Source organism: Hemitrygon akajei, chromosome 8 (genome assembly GCF_048418815.1).
Source record: "Hemitrygon akajei chromosome 8, sHemAka1.3, whole genome shotgun sequence".
Classification (NCBI taxonomy): Eukaryota; Metazoa; Chordata; class Chondrichthyes; order Myliobatiformes; family Dasyatidae; genus Hemitrygon; species Hemitrygon akajei.
In genome coordinates, this window is record NC_133131.1 from 70,083,280 (window position 1) to 70,098,410 (window position 15,131).

Below are 15,131 nucleotides of genomic sequence, written 5' to 3' on the forward strand. Positions count from 1 at the left end.
GAATAACCGGAAATTGGAGAATTCAATGATCATACCACCAGGCTGGAGGCTACCCAGACAGTAGATGAGGTGTTGCTCTTCCAACCTGAGTTTGGCCTCATCATGGCAGTAGAGGAGGCCATGTATGGACATATCTAGATGGGAATGAGAGGCAGAGTTGAAGTGGGTGGCAACCGGGAGGTCCTATCTATTGTGACAGATGGAGTGTAGGTGCTCGACGAAGCAGTCCCCCAGTCTGCGTCGGGTCTCGCCGATGTAGAGGAGGCCACACCGGGAGCACCGGATGCAATAGATGACTCCAGCAGACTCGCAGGTGAAGTGTTGCCTCACCTGGAAGGACTGTCTGGGGCCCGGAATGGTGGTAAGGGGGGGAGGTGTAGCATTTGCGCTTGCCGGGATAAGTGCCAGGTGGGAGTTCTGTGGGAAGGGACGTGTGGACCAGGTAGTCACGGAGGGAACGATCCCTGCGAAAAACTAAGAGGGGTAGGGAGGGAAAGATGTACTTGGTGGTGGGGTCCTGTTGAAGGTGGCGGAAGTTGCGGAGGATAATGTGTTGGATCCAGAAGCTGGTGGGGTGGTAGGTGAGGACAAGGGGAATCCTGTCCCTGTTGCGGTGACGGGAGGATGGGTTAAGGGCTAAAGTGCAGGAAGTGGAGGAGATGCGGGTGAGGGCACCTTTGATGACGCCAGAAGGGAAACCACGATCCTGAAAGAAAGAGGACATTTGAGAAGTCCTGGAACAGAAAGCCTCATCCTGGGAGCAGATGTGGTGGAGACGGAGGAATTGGGAATAGGGAATGGTATTTTTGCGTTGGGCAGGGTGGGTAGCCTCCAGCCTGGTGGTATGAACATTGAATTCTCCAATTTCCAGTAATTCCTTCCCCCTCCTCCTATCCCTGGTCCCTCTCTGCCTCTCTCCCCTTTCAACTTTCTGCTTCTTTATCTCTACAGTTCTTTCATGCTTATCCCCTCCCCCCTTTATCTTTCCTCTGATTGGTTTTCCACCTGGCGCCTCTAGGCCCTACCCCCTCCCCTATCTCTATTACTGGGCTTCGGCCCTCTCTTCCCCCCCATTCCTGATGAAGGGTCTCGGCCCGAAACGTTGGCTACTCTTTTCTCACGGATGCTGCCTGACCTGCTGAGTTCTTCCAGCGTTGTGTACGTATTCTCTGACATGTGACAAGATTTTCTTTTATTCCAATCAAATTTGTAGGTTGTATCCCAAGTTGCATCTGCCTCTTTATACAGAACAATCCTTGTTCCAGTATTACTTCACTCCCTCTCTTACACTATTGGTTTTTCATGCTATCGTTCAAAGCTCGAAAGTTTCACCTTTGCTGTCAACTCTGACGGTCCTCTGACGGTCCTCATTTCCTCGACTTCTCAGTCTATATCTCAGCAGATAGTTTAGTGACCAAAACTCTTATAAGCCCACAGAAGGCTAAAGATAACTAAACTTTTCAATGAGAAACAACAGGATCAGATGAAAGGTCATCAAATTGCAACAACTCCCTCAACCAATGACACCTTATCTGCTAAATATGTCCGAATTCCATTTTATTTCAGATTTCACACAACTGTTTAAAATTGATTATTTGTAATTCAGTTTCAGTATCATATTTTTAAAGTTTACTTCCACTTTTATCATTCATCTTGTTTTTGCACCTCTTATTGGTAGATCATGCTTTCATTATTTTCCGTCAGCCAGCAAACACAACTGCATGTTATTTAAACTTGCATGTCAATAGACAATAGGTGCAGAAGTAGACCATTCGGCCCTTCGAGCCTGCACCGCCATTTTGAGATCATGGCTGATCAATTCCTATCAATACCCGGTTCCTGCCTTGTCCCCATATCCCTTGATTCCCCTATCCATAAGATACCTATCTAGCTCCTTCTTGAAAGCATCCAGAGAATTGGCCTCCACTACCTTCCGAGGCAGTGCATTCCAGACCCCCACAACTCTCTGGGAGAAGAAGTTTTTCCTTAACTCTGTCCTAAATAACCTACCCCTTATTCTCAAACCATGCCCTCTGTCCTCCCCCCCCCCCCCCCCGGATGTTCCTTGTTGTCTCTTCCCTCTTCCCCCTTACCCCTTCTCTGTGATCTAAAGCAGATTTGACTCTAGCTTTTCCTAGAGGTTATTAACACTTGTTTCTCCCTCGGCAAATGCTGCCTTCCTCATTGAGTAATTCCAGCACTGGTTTCTTATGCATGCATTTCTTTTTACCATCTTCATCACACAAATTTGAAAAGAAAGAGAAATTGCAAACACAGCACAGTACAAGCAGCTGCTTGATGAACTGAGCAAGTGAACTGCAGGGCTAGTTTCCTCTAGGGCCTAGGCCAAAGCATCGTTTTATGCTAAAGTCGATATGACGTGCATGTCGTTATGTTAATGGTTAGAAGCGTGGCTTTCACAGCTCTGAAGTCTGCAACACTCCTATGCCTGTGGCTCTGCCTTTTTTTCAGAAATGTGCATTCAGGCTTTGCAGGTGTTAATGAGTGGAAGGACAGAACAACCACTTTTTTTTAAAGTAATCGCACTTTTAAAACAACCACTGCTTGCATCACTCAAGTGCTCTTTAACACCATGAACATTACTGTTGTTTTCTTGCAATGCTGGCTGCACTTATTTTTAAAGTTCTGCAAAAAGAGCAGACAGGGATTGTTCAGCAGCTGTCACTGTACATCTGCTCTTTAACACTGACAGAAGGGTGTCAATTCCAGCCCAGCACCAAAGACTTAGGCACAATAACCAATACAGTGTGGTACTCAGGAGCATTATGTTGTTGAATGTCATGGCCTCACCAATGGACTTAGTTTCAAGGACTCTTCATCTCACTTTTCAATATTTATCTTTCATTTATTTATTATTTTTTGTCTTTCATAAGAACATAAGAGGAGGGAGCAGAATTAGGCCAATCAGTCCATCGAGTCTGCCCTGTCATTTCCTCGTGGCTGATTCATTTTCCTCTCAACCTCACGCTCCTGCCTTCTCCCCGTACCCTCCAACCTCCACCTTAAATACACCCAGTGACTTGGTCTCCCGTAGCTTAAGAAATTCTTCATCATCTCTGTTCTAAACGGACATCCCTCTACTTTGAGGCTGTGCCCTCCTAGACCCCCCCCCCACCAAAGGAAACATCCTCTTCACATCCACTCTATCCAGGCCTTTCAACATTCAATAGGTTTAAATGAGATTCCCCCTCATTTTTCTAAAGTCCAGAGCCTTTCATTCCCGAAATCATTCTCGTGAACCTCCTCTGAACCCTTTGTAATGTCAGCACATCCTTTCTTAAATAAGGGACCCATAATTGTTCACAATACTCTGTGAGATCTAACCAGTGCCTTATATAGACTTAGTATTACATCCTTGATTTTGTATTCTAGTCCTCTTGAAATGAATGCTAAGATTGCATACACATTCCCCAGCACCGATTTAAACTGAAAATTAGCCCTTAGGGAATCCTTCACAAGGACTCCCAAATCCCTTTCCAACTCAGATTCTTGAATTTTCTCCCCATTTAGAAAATAGTCAGTGCTTTTATTCCTTCTACCAAAGTGCATGATCGTACACTTCCCACCACTGTATTCTATCTGCTCCTTTTTGCTTATTTTCCTAATCTGCTCTCTGCTTCCTCAACACTACCTGCCCCTCCACCTATCTTCATATCACCCACAAACCTGACCACAAAGCCATCAATTCCATTACCTAAATCATTGACGTATCACATACAAAGAAACGGTCCCCCACACAGACCCCACTAGCCACTGGCAGCCAAACCGAACAGGATCCCTTTATTCCCATTCTATGCCTCCTGCCAATTAGCAAATGCTCTATCCATGCCAGTATCTTTCCTGTAATACCATCGTGTTTAGCAGCCACATGTGTGGCACCTTGTCAAAGGCTTTCTGAAAATCCAAGTACACAACATCCACCGATTCTCCTTTGTCCATCCTACTTATTATTTTTTCAAAGAATTCCAACAGATATGTCAGGCAAGATTTTCCCTTAAGGAAACCATGCTGACTTTGGTCTATTTTGTCATGTACCTCCAAGTACCCTGAAACCTCATCCTTACCAATCAACTCCAACATCTTCCCAACCACAGAAGTCAGATTAACTGGCCTATAATTCACTTTCTTCTGCCTCCCTCCCTCCTTGAAAAGTGGAATGACATTTGCAATTTTCCAGCCCTCTGGAACCATGCCGAAATCTAATGATTCATGGAAGATTATTAAATAGTTTGGTATTTGTAGTTTGCTGTTCTTTGCATATTGGTTGTTTGTCCATCCTGTTCGGTGCAGACTCTCATTGTGTTTTTTGTGCGTTTACTGTGTATGCCTACATGAAAAGGAATCCCAGGGTTGTGCATGCTGACGTACAGGTATTTCCATAATAAATTTACTTTGAACTGAAACCAAAGCCACATTCATCTTGTAGAGAGAAGTTAAAAAATTGCCATAGCATTATTTTAAGTAAAAGATGCAAGTTTTCCCCCTGGCCTTGACCAATATTCACACTTAACTAAAAACCACTAACGGGAGAATATGTGGTGAAAATGACAGTAATAATTGTAAATTGCTGTGCAGACTAGCTGCTGCAGTTTTTGTATTACAATAATGACCATACTTCAAAGGTGCTACAGTTTATGGTCCTGAAGTAATTCAAAGGCCCTAAACAGCCGGATCATTTTTCAATAGCATAAATTTACCTTCTCACCTTTGTTCTAACCACGTGCTGGAAAACACTGTATTAGTACATCAGCCCAGGGCTCCTTTTAATGCCTTGGAATATAGGGTTAAGTGAATTTTGTCTACACTGGAGTGAACATGCTGCAGTATAATTAAGTGATTCATGGGGAGGAAAACACTCTGTACATGAAAGAAAACTTACATTTTCAGAGAAAACCCACACAGTCAGTAGCATAAAGTTAAAACTGCCTGCTAGATATAGAGAAGGGCAGTACATCAGACTCACCGCCTTTCTGTCAGCTCCCGGACTTTAGCAATCCCTGAGTGTAGATGCTGTCGTCAGTGACTTACTGTTTGCTGTTATAACCAGCATGGGCGGGATCCAATTCAGAGTGACACAATCAGGAAGAGAATGAGGGGAGGAAACAGTACTACTCTGAAAGGATAGATTGTAAGAAATACCGTACTCGCATTACAGAGCTCTCCTGTCTCACTGGACGATTCTAAAGGAGGCTTTCTGTCAATGAACTGATCACTTAATCAAGAGAACCTGCATTTCTGTATAATTAACAAATTATACATATAATCCTAGAATTGCGGCTTTCAGAAGCTGTTATGTTTCATTTGGAGTTTGAGGAGATTTGCTCTGTTCTGTGGAGTGCATTCTGGCTGGCTGCATCACCATCTGGTATGGGGTGGGGGGGGGGGGGAGAGTCAGGTCACTGCACAGTATCAAAAGAAGCCTCAGAAAGTTGTAAACTCAGTCAGTTCCGTTAGGGGCAGGAGCCTCCCCAGCATCCTAAACATCTTCAAGGAGCCATGTTTCAAAAATCATTAAGGATCCCCATCACCTAGGACATGCCCTCTTCTCATTGCTTCCATCAGGAAGGAGGTACAGGAGACTGAAGGCACACACTCAACAATTCTAAATTATCATACTTATTTATAGTTTTTAAAAGTATTGTGTTTTTCTACTGCCACAGAACAACAAATTCCATGACATATGTCGGTGATATTAAACCTGAAAGAGAGAACAGTAAAGATTTTCACTGATCCTTCACTTCACAGCAGCTATTTTCTACATCCAGATGAGTTGTAACTCCATGTCATTGTAATATGTAGGCAAGCTGCTCTGAGTCACTCTGTGACAGGAAGGGGAAATGTGCTGTGCTCTCCCTTGTCAAACCCAAGTAGGAGGCAAATTTGGAATAGCCAAGGCCACACTTAAAGGCAAAGTATGGGGCTAACCACAGTTTTCTTAGCAGTGTGGAGGAACAGATGGATCTTGGAGTCCATGCCCTAGAACCCTCAAAGTTGCCACACGTTGATATGGTAGTTAAGAAAGTATATTATGTGTTTGTTTTCATTAGTCGGGGGACTGAGTTCAAGAGACGTGAGGTATTGTTGCAGCACTGGTTAGGCCAAACTTGGATTATTGTGTTCAGTTCTGGTCACCTTATTATAGGAAAGATGTGGAGATTTTAAAGAAGGTGCAGAGGAGATTTACCAGGATGCTGTCTGAATTAGAGAGGATATTTTATGAGGATAGGTTGAGTGAACTACAGGTTTTCTTTTTGGAGTGAAGGAGGATGAGAGGTGAGGTGGTGTATAAGATGACAAGAGTCATAGACTGAGTAGACAGCCAGCACCTTTTTCCCTGGACAGAAATGGCTAATGAAGAGGGCATAAATAAAGTTGAATGGAGGAAATTATAGGGAGGGTGCCAGAGGTAGTTTTATCTTTTCAGAGAGTAGTGGATGTGTGGAATGCACTGCCGGGGTAATGCTAGAGATGGGCATTTTTGGGACATTTTAGAGACTCTTAGATAGGTACATAGATGAAAGCATGGAGGACAATGTGGGATTCAGGAAAGGGTTAGATTGATGTTTGGGGATGTTAAAAGGTTGGCACAACTTCATGGGCCAAAGGCATGTACTGTTGTAGGTTCTGCGTTCAGTGAAATGGAAATTGGAAATTGGAAATCTGGGGGCAGTACTTCCCCACAATGGTGGACAAGAAGCAGTCAGCAGGTTCAAGGTGCTCTCAGTGGTGTGGTCAATATCCAGCTCCCCAACCATGGCAGTCACCATCGTCTGTTCATTGGAGATTAAAAATGAATTTCATCCATCAGGTTGTAATGCATGCATGGTCTCCAAAGAAAGAAAGTACATGGCACATCATATTCTGCCTAAGTTGTCGATGACCTGATGGCACAAACAGGGCATTCTCCACTTTCAGGTAACCTGCTTTCCCCCCATGCCTTAACTCACTCTTTCTGATCTACTCAGTTTCTCCTGCACACCCCCCCCCCCCCGCAAGGCCTCATCACTCAGTTTCTTACCCCACCTCCACCTACTCCATTTGCCCATCACCCATGTACTCTTCCCACAGGGTCCCCTCTCCTTACTGTTCTCCCCAGTTCTCTTATTTGGTTTCCATGTGCCATGTTCCTATCCTGTTCCATTACTTGCAGCCCTTTGTTGTCAGTAGTCCTGCTCTTCCCTCCTTTGTCTGCCTGTCACCGCTCCTTCACCTGTTTATCACTTGCCAGCTCCTGCTCCAACCATCTCCCTCGCTTTGTTTATGCCAGCCATCTCCTTTCTACCTTTCAGTCCAAATTCAGGGCCCTGACCTGAAATGTCGACTGTCCCCTTCCCTTTGTAGATGCTGTCAGACCCACTGAGTTCCTCCAGCACCTTGATTTAATTTTGCTCCAGAATCTAACAGCAGTAGTCTCTTGTGTCTCCATAGCCCTCACCCTGATGTGTGACTGCATCAAGCCTCATGCAAAGTACAGGAGAAAAACACAAAATATCACAGGGTGCCAAGGTTTTGTCTATGATTTAAAGAAAGGGTCTGGCTTTATTGTTAAACAAAGTCCTATTCCTCTAGACCTTATCACACCATCCGTCCTCTATAGAAAGGTTCCTGTGGAGAAAGACTATTCCATCAGGTTGTGCTGAGTACAGTTTGTCTGTAGGAGAAAGATATAGTGATGATTCCACAAGCAGACCCTCAGAGTCATGTGGCAGAATTCTTTGCCACCAGAAGTCTCAGACAAGCACCAGTGAGGGAACACTGATGTGGTTTCACTCCTGAGCATGTTTCCCTTTGCAGTGCTGACGGGATAATTGTTCACCTCGTGGTGGCCTGTGCATTTTGCCAAAATGTTTGAGCCACAAAACACAGGGCTCTGTCCTCACTGGTTGTTCCTGGGACATGTACTGAGTCAGGCATCACTTATTGCTGCTGATGGAAACTCACTTACTTGGAAATGGTCCTCCTGTGTCTATAGATGTTCACTGGTGAATGCTGCAAAGTGGCACGTTCTAAGGTGCAGGAGTGCGTACTGGGGATTGGTGCAGCCACTGTGGAGAAGGATCACAGTCTAGGATGCTGCCACTTCTGGACAATGCTTCATGGTCATACAGGAAACATGAACAGTATTTATGCTTCATAAGAGAATATAATAATATAGACACCATCTCCCTGCCCTCTACTCATCTCTGGAGCATCTGGATAGTAAAGACACCTATGTCAGACTATTGTTTATTGACCACAACTCTACCTTAATTCCAAACAATTCCATCTACAAAATTCAAGACTAGAGTCAGCACTTCCTCTGCTACTGGATCCTCAATATCCTGACCAAGAGATCGCAATCAGCAGGAACGATTGTCCCCCACAAGGTTGTGAAGTCAGGGCCCTGTGCTGTTCCCTGTACACTCATGACTGCATGGCTAGATTCTCCCTTAATCCCATCTCCAAGTTTTCAGCTGATACTGCCGTCACAGCCGCAGCTCAAATAACGATGAATCAGAGAACAGCAAGGAGACAGAGAGCTTAGTGACATGGTATCATGACAGCAGCCTTCTGCTCAATGTCAACAAAACAAAAGTGCTGGTCATTGGCTTCAGGAAGGTGGCAGTGCACATGATCCTGTCCACATCTAAGGTCTTAGGAGTGAACATCGCAGTAGCCTGTCGTGATACAATCATGTAGATGCCATGGTCAAGAATGCTCTCCAAAGCCTCTGCTTCCTCAGGGGGCTAAAGAAATTTAGCATGTCCTTGTCAACCCTTACCGATTTAGTTTTTCAATACACTAGAGAAAGTATTCAGTCTCAATACATCATGGCTTGATGTGGCAATTGTTCTACCCACAACCACAAGAACCTGCAAAGAACTGTGACCATTGCTCAGAACATCATGGAAACCAGTCTTTCCTCCATGGACTCTTCTCTATACTTCTCATTGCCTCAGTAAAGCTGCTAACAAATCAGAGACCCCACCCACCCCAGACATTCTCCCTTTTCTCCCCATCTTCCATCAGCAAAAAGATACAAAAGCCTTAAAGCCTGTACACCAGGCTCAAAGACAGCTTCTACTGTACTGTTTTAAGACCACTGAACAGTCCCCTAGTACACTAAGATGGACTCTTCTCTTCACAGTCTACCTCATTATGACCTTGCACAGTTTTCAAAGTGTTGTTAATGATGTTGTTGTATTTCCTGCCTTTTAAACTACCAGTAGGCTGCTGCCCAACTTCAGTAGTGCTATCTTAAACCAAAGTACCTCAGTGCACTGTGTAATGATCTGATCTGTTTGTACAGTATGCATTTTAGGAAAATATCTCAAAATGGACCTTTTTGTGTCCTAGGCATTCAAGTTCAAGTTTAATTATTATTCAGCCATACATGAATACTGTACAGCCAAATGAAACTGCAGTCCTTCAGGGCCAAGGTACAAAACGCATTACCAACAGTACACAGTACACTGCACATAAGCACTTAGCACAAATAGCACGTATGGCTATTGTTACGAACTCTGTAACTGGGTCACTTACCAGCAAAGATAGAGAGGTCTGTTGAAGTCTGATGGTACTATTTTTAACAGTATTAGTAAAAATACACAAAAATAATATCAATGCAAACATACAGATAATATACATCGCCAATACTAAATCTAAAAGTGCGGGTATAATAATAATCAATAAGAAATAAGCTCTATCATTGTCTAGGGGATAATGTATTGTCCGATGGAAATATAAAAGTCACTCAGTTCATTCAGGCTGCAGCCTTTGGTTGGAGTCAAGAGAGAGATTTTTAGAAACTTGCCAGCTTTTCCTTTTAATGATTTTGAACCTTCGAGAGTTCCATTGGTGTAGCCTCTCCTTTAGCTAAAGCCGTTCTTCCGTGGCGAGCCCGCCAATTCCTAGGCAAGGGAAAAGGACGCACGCGAGCCCCACCGGCTATCGCTATTAAATGCTGTCACAGGATTCCTAGCGTTTCTCCTGGTGCGTCTAAAGGGGTTGTTCCCCAGACCCTCTTTTATCCTTACTCACGGGGTCTCAGATGTCAATCAGGTTGGGATGATGCAATCCCTCAACCAGCCCACTCTGGTCATTCCCCGAGGGCTTCAATGAATAGTACAGTACTCAATACACAATTCCGTCTCCAAGGGACAATGGCCGTTATCAATGGTTCCGTCTTGCTGAGGCCAGGATACATTCCAAACCCTTGTGGATTCTGCGTGTCTCTCTCTCATTTCCTGGGTCCCAGACCCGAATTAATAGCGATCTTGCGATTCTCAAAAAGGAGGGGGCGACTTTGTACCCTTCGGCCCCTCAGAGTTGTGGCACATTCGTAACACTATGATTTCAGAAAAACATAGTCACAAAGAAAATAAGTAATACAGCACAAGTCCCTGAGTGGCATGACTGTACAATTGATGGCAAGTTGTCCTGGTCCAGCTTGCTCTTCCACCAGACAAACACTAGAAGGCAGCACTGGGTGAACACAGAAGGGCCAGCCCCCAATCTAAGTACAGATTACAGCGTGCCCCACGGCAGGATCTCCAGCACAGCCTCAGCATCTCCCATCCTGGTCGGCTGCAAAAGGCAATCCTGCAGCTCAGCCTAGTCCTCATCACAGTCAAGGCAACACAAATCTCCTGCCATCAGTCTTACCAATGAATCAGTGAACCAGACTTGCAGTATTCTACATTACCATAGTCCAGCAGGGTCTTCCAATCGACAATTAACCATCTAAGATAAATATTTCTACTGCACACTATCCAACGGTACACAACAAGTTCAGGCGACAACATATTGATACACAATAAGTATGGCATCTACTCTATCAAGCAACTTGCTAATGGGTAAGTCCTGCGGTCCATGATGTTCTTAGCATCCAGCAGTGACTTCTGATCGTAAAAGAGGCAAACAGGATGAAAAAATACACCTTTGATTGGATCCACTGCAACCAAGTCCAGCAGCAGCAAACCAGAAGGCGTAGTCATGTTACATGCATCAAGCATGCCAGAGTTCCTTTCTGACCACTGTCATCTATCAGCTACGTGAAGGTGACATGACCACTGTCACCCCCCCCCCATCTATCAGCTACGTGAAGGTGACATGACCACTGTCACCCCCCCCCATCTATCAGCTACGTGAAGGTGACATGACCACTGTCACCCCCCCCCATCTATCAGCTACGTGAAGGTGACATGACCACTGTCACCCCCCCCATCTATCAGCTACGTGAAGGTGACATGACCACTGTCACCCCCCCCCATCTATCAGCTACGTGAAGGTGACATGACCACTGTCACCCCCCCCATCTATCAGCTACGTGAAGGTGACATGACCACTGTCACCCCCCCCCATCTATCAGCTACGTGAAGGTGACATGACCACTGTCACCCCCCCCATCTATCAGCTACGTGAAGGTGACATGACCACTGTCACCCCCCTCCATCTATCAGCTACGTGAAGGTGACATGACCACTGTCACCCCCCCCCATCTATCAGCTACGTGAAGGTGACATGACCACTGTCACCCCCCCCCCATCTATCAGCTACGTGAAGGTGACATGACCACTGTCACCCCCCCCCCATCTATCAGCTACGTGAAGGTGACATGACCACTGTCACCCCCCTCCATCTATCAGCTACGTGAAGGTGACATGACCACTGTCACCCCCCCCCCATCTATCAGCTACGTGAAGGTGACATGATCACTGTCACCCCCCCATCTATCAGCTACGTGAAGGTGACATGACCACTGTCACCCCCCCCCCATCTATCAGCTACGTGAAGGTGACATGACCATTGTCACCCCCCCCCCATCTATCAGCTACGTGAAGGTGACATGACCACTGTCACCACCCCCATCTATCAGCTACGTGAAGGTGACATGACCACTGTCACCCCCCCCATCTATCAGCTACGTGAAGGTGACATGACCACTGTCACCCCCCCCCATCTATCAGCTACGTGAAGGTGACATGACCACTGTCACCCCCCCCATCTATCAGCTACGTGAAGGTGACATGACCACTGTCACCCCCCCCCCCATCTATCAGCTACGTGAAGGTGACATGACCACTGTCACCCCCCCATCTATCAGCTACGTGAAGGTGACATGACCACTGTCACCCCCCCCCATCTATCAGCTACGTGAAGGTGACATGACCACTGTCACCCCCCCCCCATCTATCAGCTACGTGAAGGTGACATGATCACTGTCACCCCCCCCATCTATCAGCTACGTGAAGGTGACATGACCACTGTCCCCCCCACCCCCATCTATCAGCTACGTGAAGGTGACATGACCACTGTCACCCCCCCCATCTATCAGCTACGTGAAGGTGACATGACCACTGTCACCCCCACCCCATCTATCAGCTACGTGAAGGTGACATGACCACTGTCACCCCCCCCATCTATCAGCTACGTGAAGGTGACATGACCACTGTCACCCCCCCCCATCTATCAGCTACGTGAAGGTGACATGACCACTGTCACCCCCCCCCATCTATCAGCTACGTGAAGGTGACATGACCACTGTCACCCCCCCATCTATCAGCTACGTGAAGGTGACATGACCACTGTCACCCCCCCCCCATCTATCAGCTACGTGAAGGTGACATGACCACTGTCACCCCCCCCCATCTATCAGCTACGTGAAGGTGACATGACCACTGTCACCCCCCCCCATCTATCAGCTACGTGAAGGTGACATGACCACTGTCACCCCCCCCCCATCTATCAGCTACGTGAAGGTGACATGACCACTATCACCCCCCCATCTATCAGCTACGTGAAGGTGACATGACCACTGTCACCCCCCCATCTATCAGCTACGTGAAGGTGGACATGACCACTGTCACCCCCCCCATCTATCAGCTACGTGAAGGTGACATGACCACTGTCACCCCCCCCCATCTATCAGCTACGTGAAGGTGACATGACCACTGTCACCCCCCCCCATCTATCAGCTACGTGAAGGTGACATGACCACTGTCACCCCCCCCCCATCTATCAGCTACGTGAAGGTGACATGACCACTGTCACCCCCCCATCTATCAGCTACGTGAAGGTGACATGACCACTGTCACCCCCCCCATCTATCAGCTACGTGAAGGTGACATGACCACTGTCACCCCCCCCCATCTATCAGCTACGTGAAGGTGACATGACCACTGTCACCCCCCCCCATCTATCAGCTACGTGAAGGTGACATGACCACTGTCACCCCCCCGCATCTATCAGCTACGTGAAGGTGACATGACCACTGTCACCCCCCCCCCCATCTATCAGCTACGTGAAGGTGACATGACCACTGTCACCCCCCCCCATCTATCAGCTACGTGAAGGTGACATGACCACTGTCACCCCCCCCCCATCTATCAGCTACGTGAAGGTGACATGACCACTGTCACCCCCCCCCCATCTATCAGCTACGTGAAGGTGACATGACCACTGTCACCCCCCCCCCATCTATCAGCTACGTGAAGGTGACATGACCACTGTCACCCCCCCCCCCATCTATCAGCTACGTGAAGGTGACATGACCACTGTCACCCCCCCATCTATCAGCTACGTGAAGGTGACATGACCACTGTCACCCCCCCCCCATCTATCAGCTACGTGAAGGTGACATGACCACTGTCACCCCCCCCCCATCTATCAGCTACGTGAAGGTGACATGACCACTGTCACCCCCCCCCATCTATCAGCTACGTGAAGGTGACATGACCACTGTCACCCCCCCCATCTATCAGCTACGTGAAGGTGACATGACCACTGTCACCCCCCCATCTATCAGCTACGTGAAGGTGACATGACACTGTCACCCCCCCCCCATCTATCAGCTACGTGAAGGTGACATGACCACTGTCACCCCCCCCCATCTATCAGCTACGTGAAGGTGACATGACCACTGTCACCCCCCCCCCATCTATCAGCTACGTGAAGGTGACATGACCACTGTCACCCCCCCATCTATCAGCTACGTGAAGGTGACATGATCACTGTCACCCCCCCCCATCTATCAGCTACGTGAAGGTGACATGACCACTGTCACCCCCCCCCATCTATCAGCTACGTGAAGGTGACATGATCACTGTCACCCCCCCCATCTATCAGCTACGTGAAGGAGACATGACCACTGTCACCCCCCCATCTATCAGCTACGTGAAGGTGACATGACCACTGTCACCCCCCCCATCTATCAGCTACGTGAAGGTGACATGATCACTGTCACCCCCCCCCCATCTATCAGCTACGTGAAGGTGACATGACCACTGTCACCCCCCCCCATCTATCAGCTACGTGAAGGTGACATGACCACTGTCACCCCCCCCATCTATCAGCTACGTGAAGGTGACATGACCACTGTCACCCCCCCCATCTATCAGCTACGTGAAGGTGACATGACCACTGTCACCCCCCCATCTATCAGCTACGTGAAGGTGACATGACCACTGTCACCCCCCCATCTATCAGCTACGTGAAGGTGACATGACCACTGTCACCCCCCCCATCTATCAGCTACGTGAAGGTGACATGACCACTGTCACCCCCCCATCTATCAGCTACGTGAAGGTGACATGATCACTGTCACCCCCCCCCATCTATCAGCTACGTGAAGGTGACATGACCACTGTCACCCCCCCATCTATCAGCTACGTGAAGGTGACATGACCACTGTCACCCCCCCCATCTATCAGCTACGTGAAGGTGACATGACCACTGTCACCCCCCCCATCTATCAGCTACGTGAAGGTGACATGACCACTGTCACCCCCCCCATCTATCAGCTACGTGAAGGTGACATGACCACTGTCACCCCCCCCATCTATCAGCTACGTGAAGGTGACATGACCACTGTCACCCCCCCCATCTATCAGCTACGTGAAGGTGACATGACCACTGTCACCCCCCCCATCTATCAGCTACGTGAAGGTGACATGACCACTGTCACCCCCCCCCATCTATCAGCTACGTGAAGGTGACATGACCACTGTCACCCCCCCCCATCTATCAGCTACGTGAAGGTGACATGACCACTGGCACCCACCCCCCCCATCTATCAGCTACGTGAAGGTGACATGACCACTGTCACCCCCCCCCATCTATCAGCTACGTGA

General features: G+C 47.6%; 1 protein-coding gene across 7 annotated transcripts in view; it reads right to left on the bottom strand.

Annotated features, from left to right (window-relative positions):
* Positions 1–15,131, bottom strand: part of LOC140731965 (F-actin-monooxygenase mical1-like) — a 257,596-nt gene that overhangs the window by 131,432 nt on the left and 111,033 nt on the right. For 6 of the 7 annotated variants that reach the window (XM_073054003.1, XM_073054001.1, XM_073054002.1 and 3 more), the window contains exon 1: positions 4,985–5,058. The exons of the other annotated variant lie outside the window; for it this stretch is intronic. The gene's annotated coding sequence lies outside the window, so the exon portion shown is untranslated. Of the gene's footprint in view, positions 1–4,984; positions 5,059–15,131 lie in introns of those variants that run through there. 7 annotated transcript variants of the gene reach the window in all.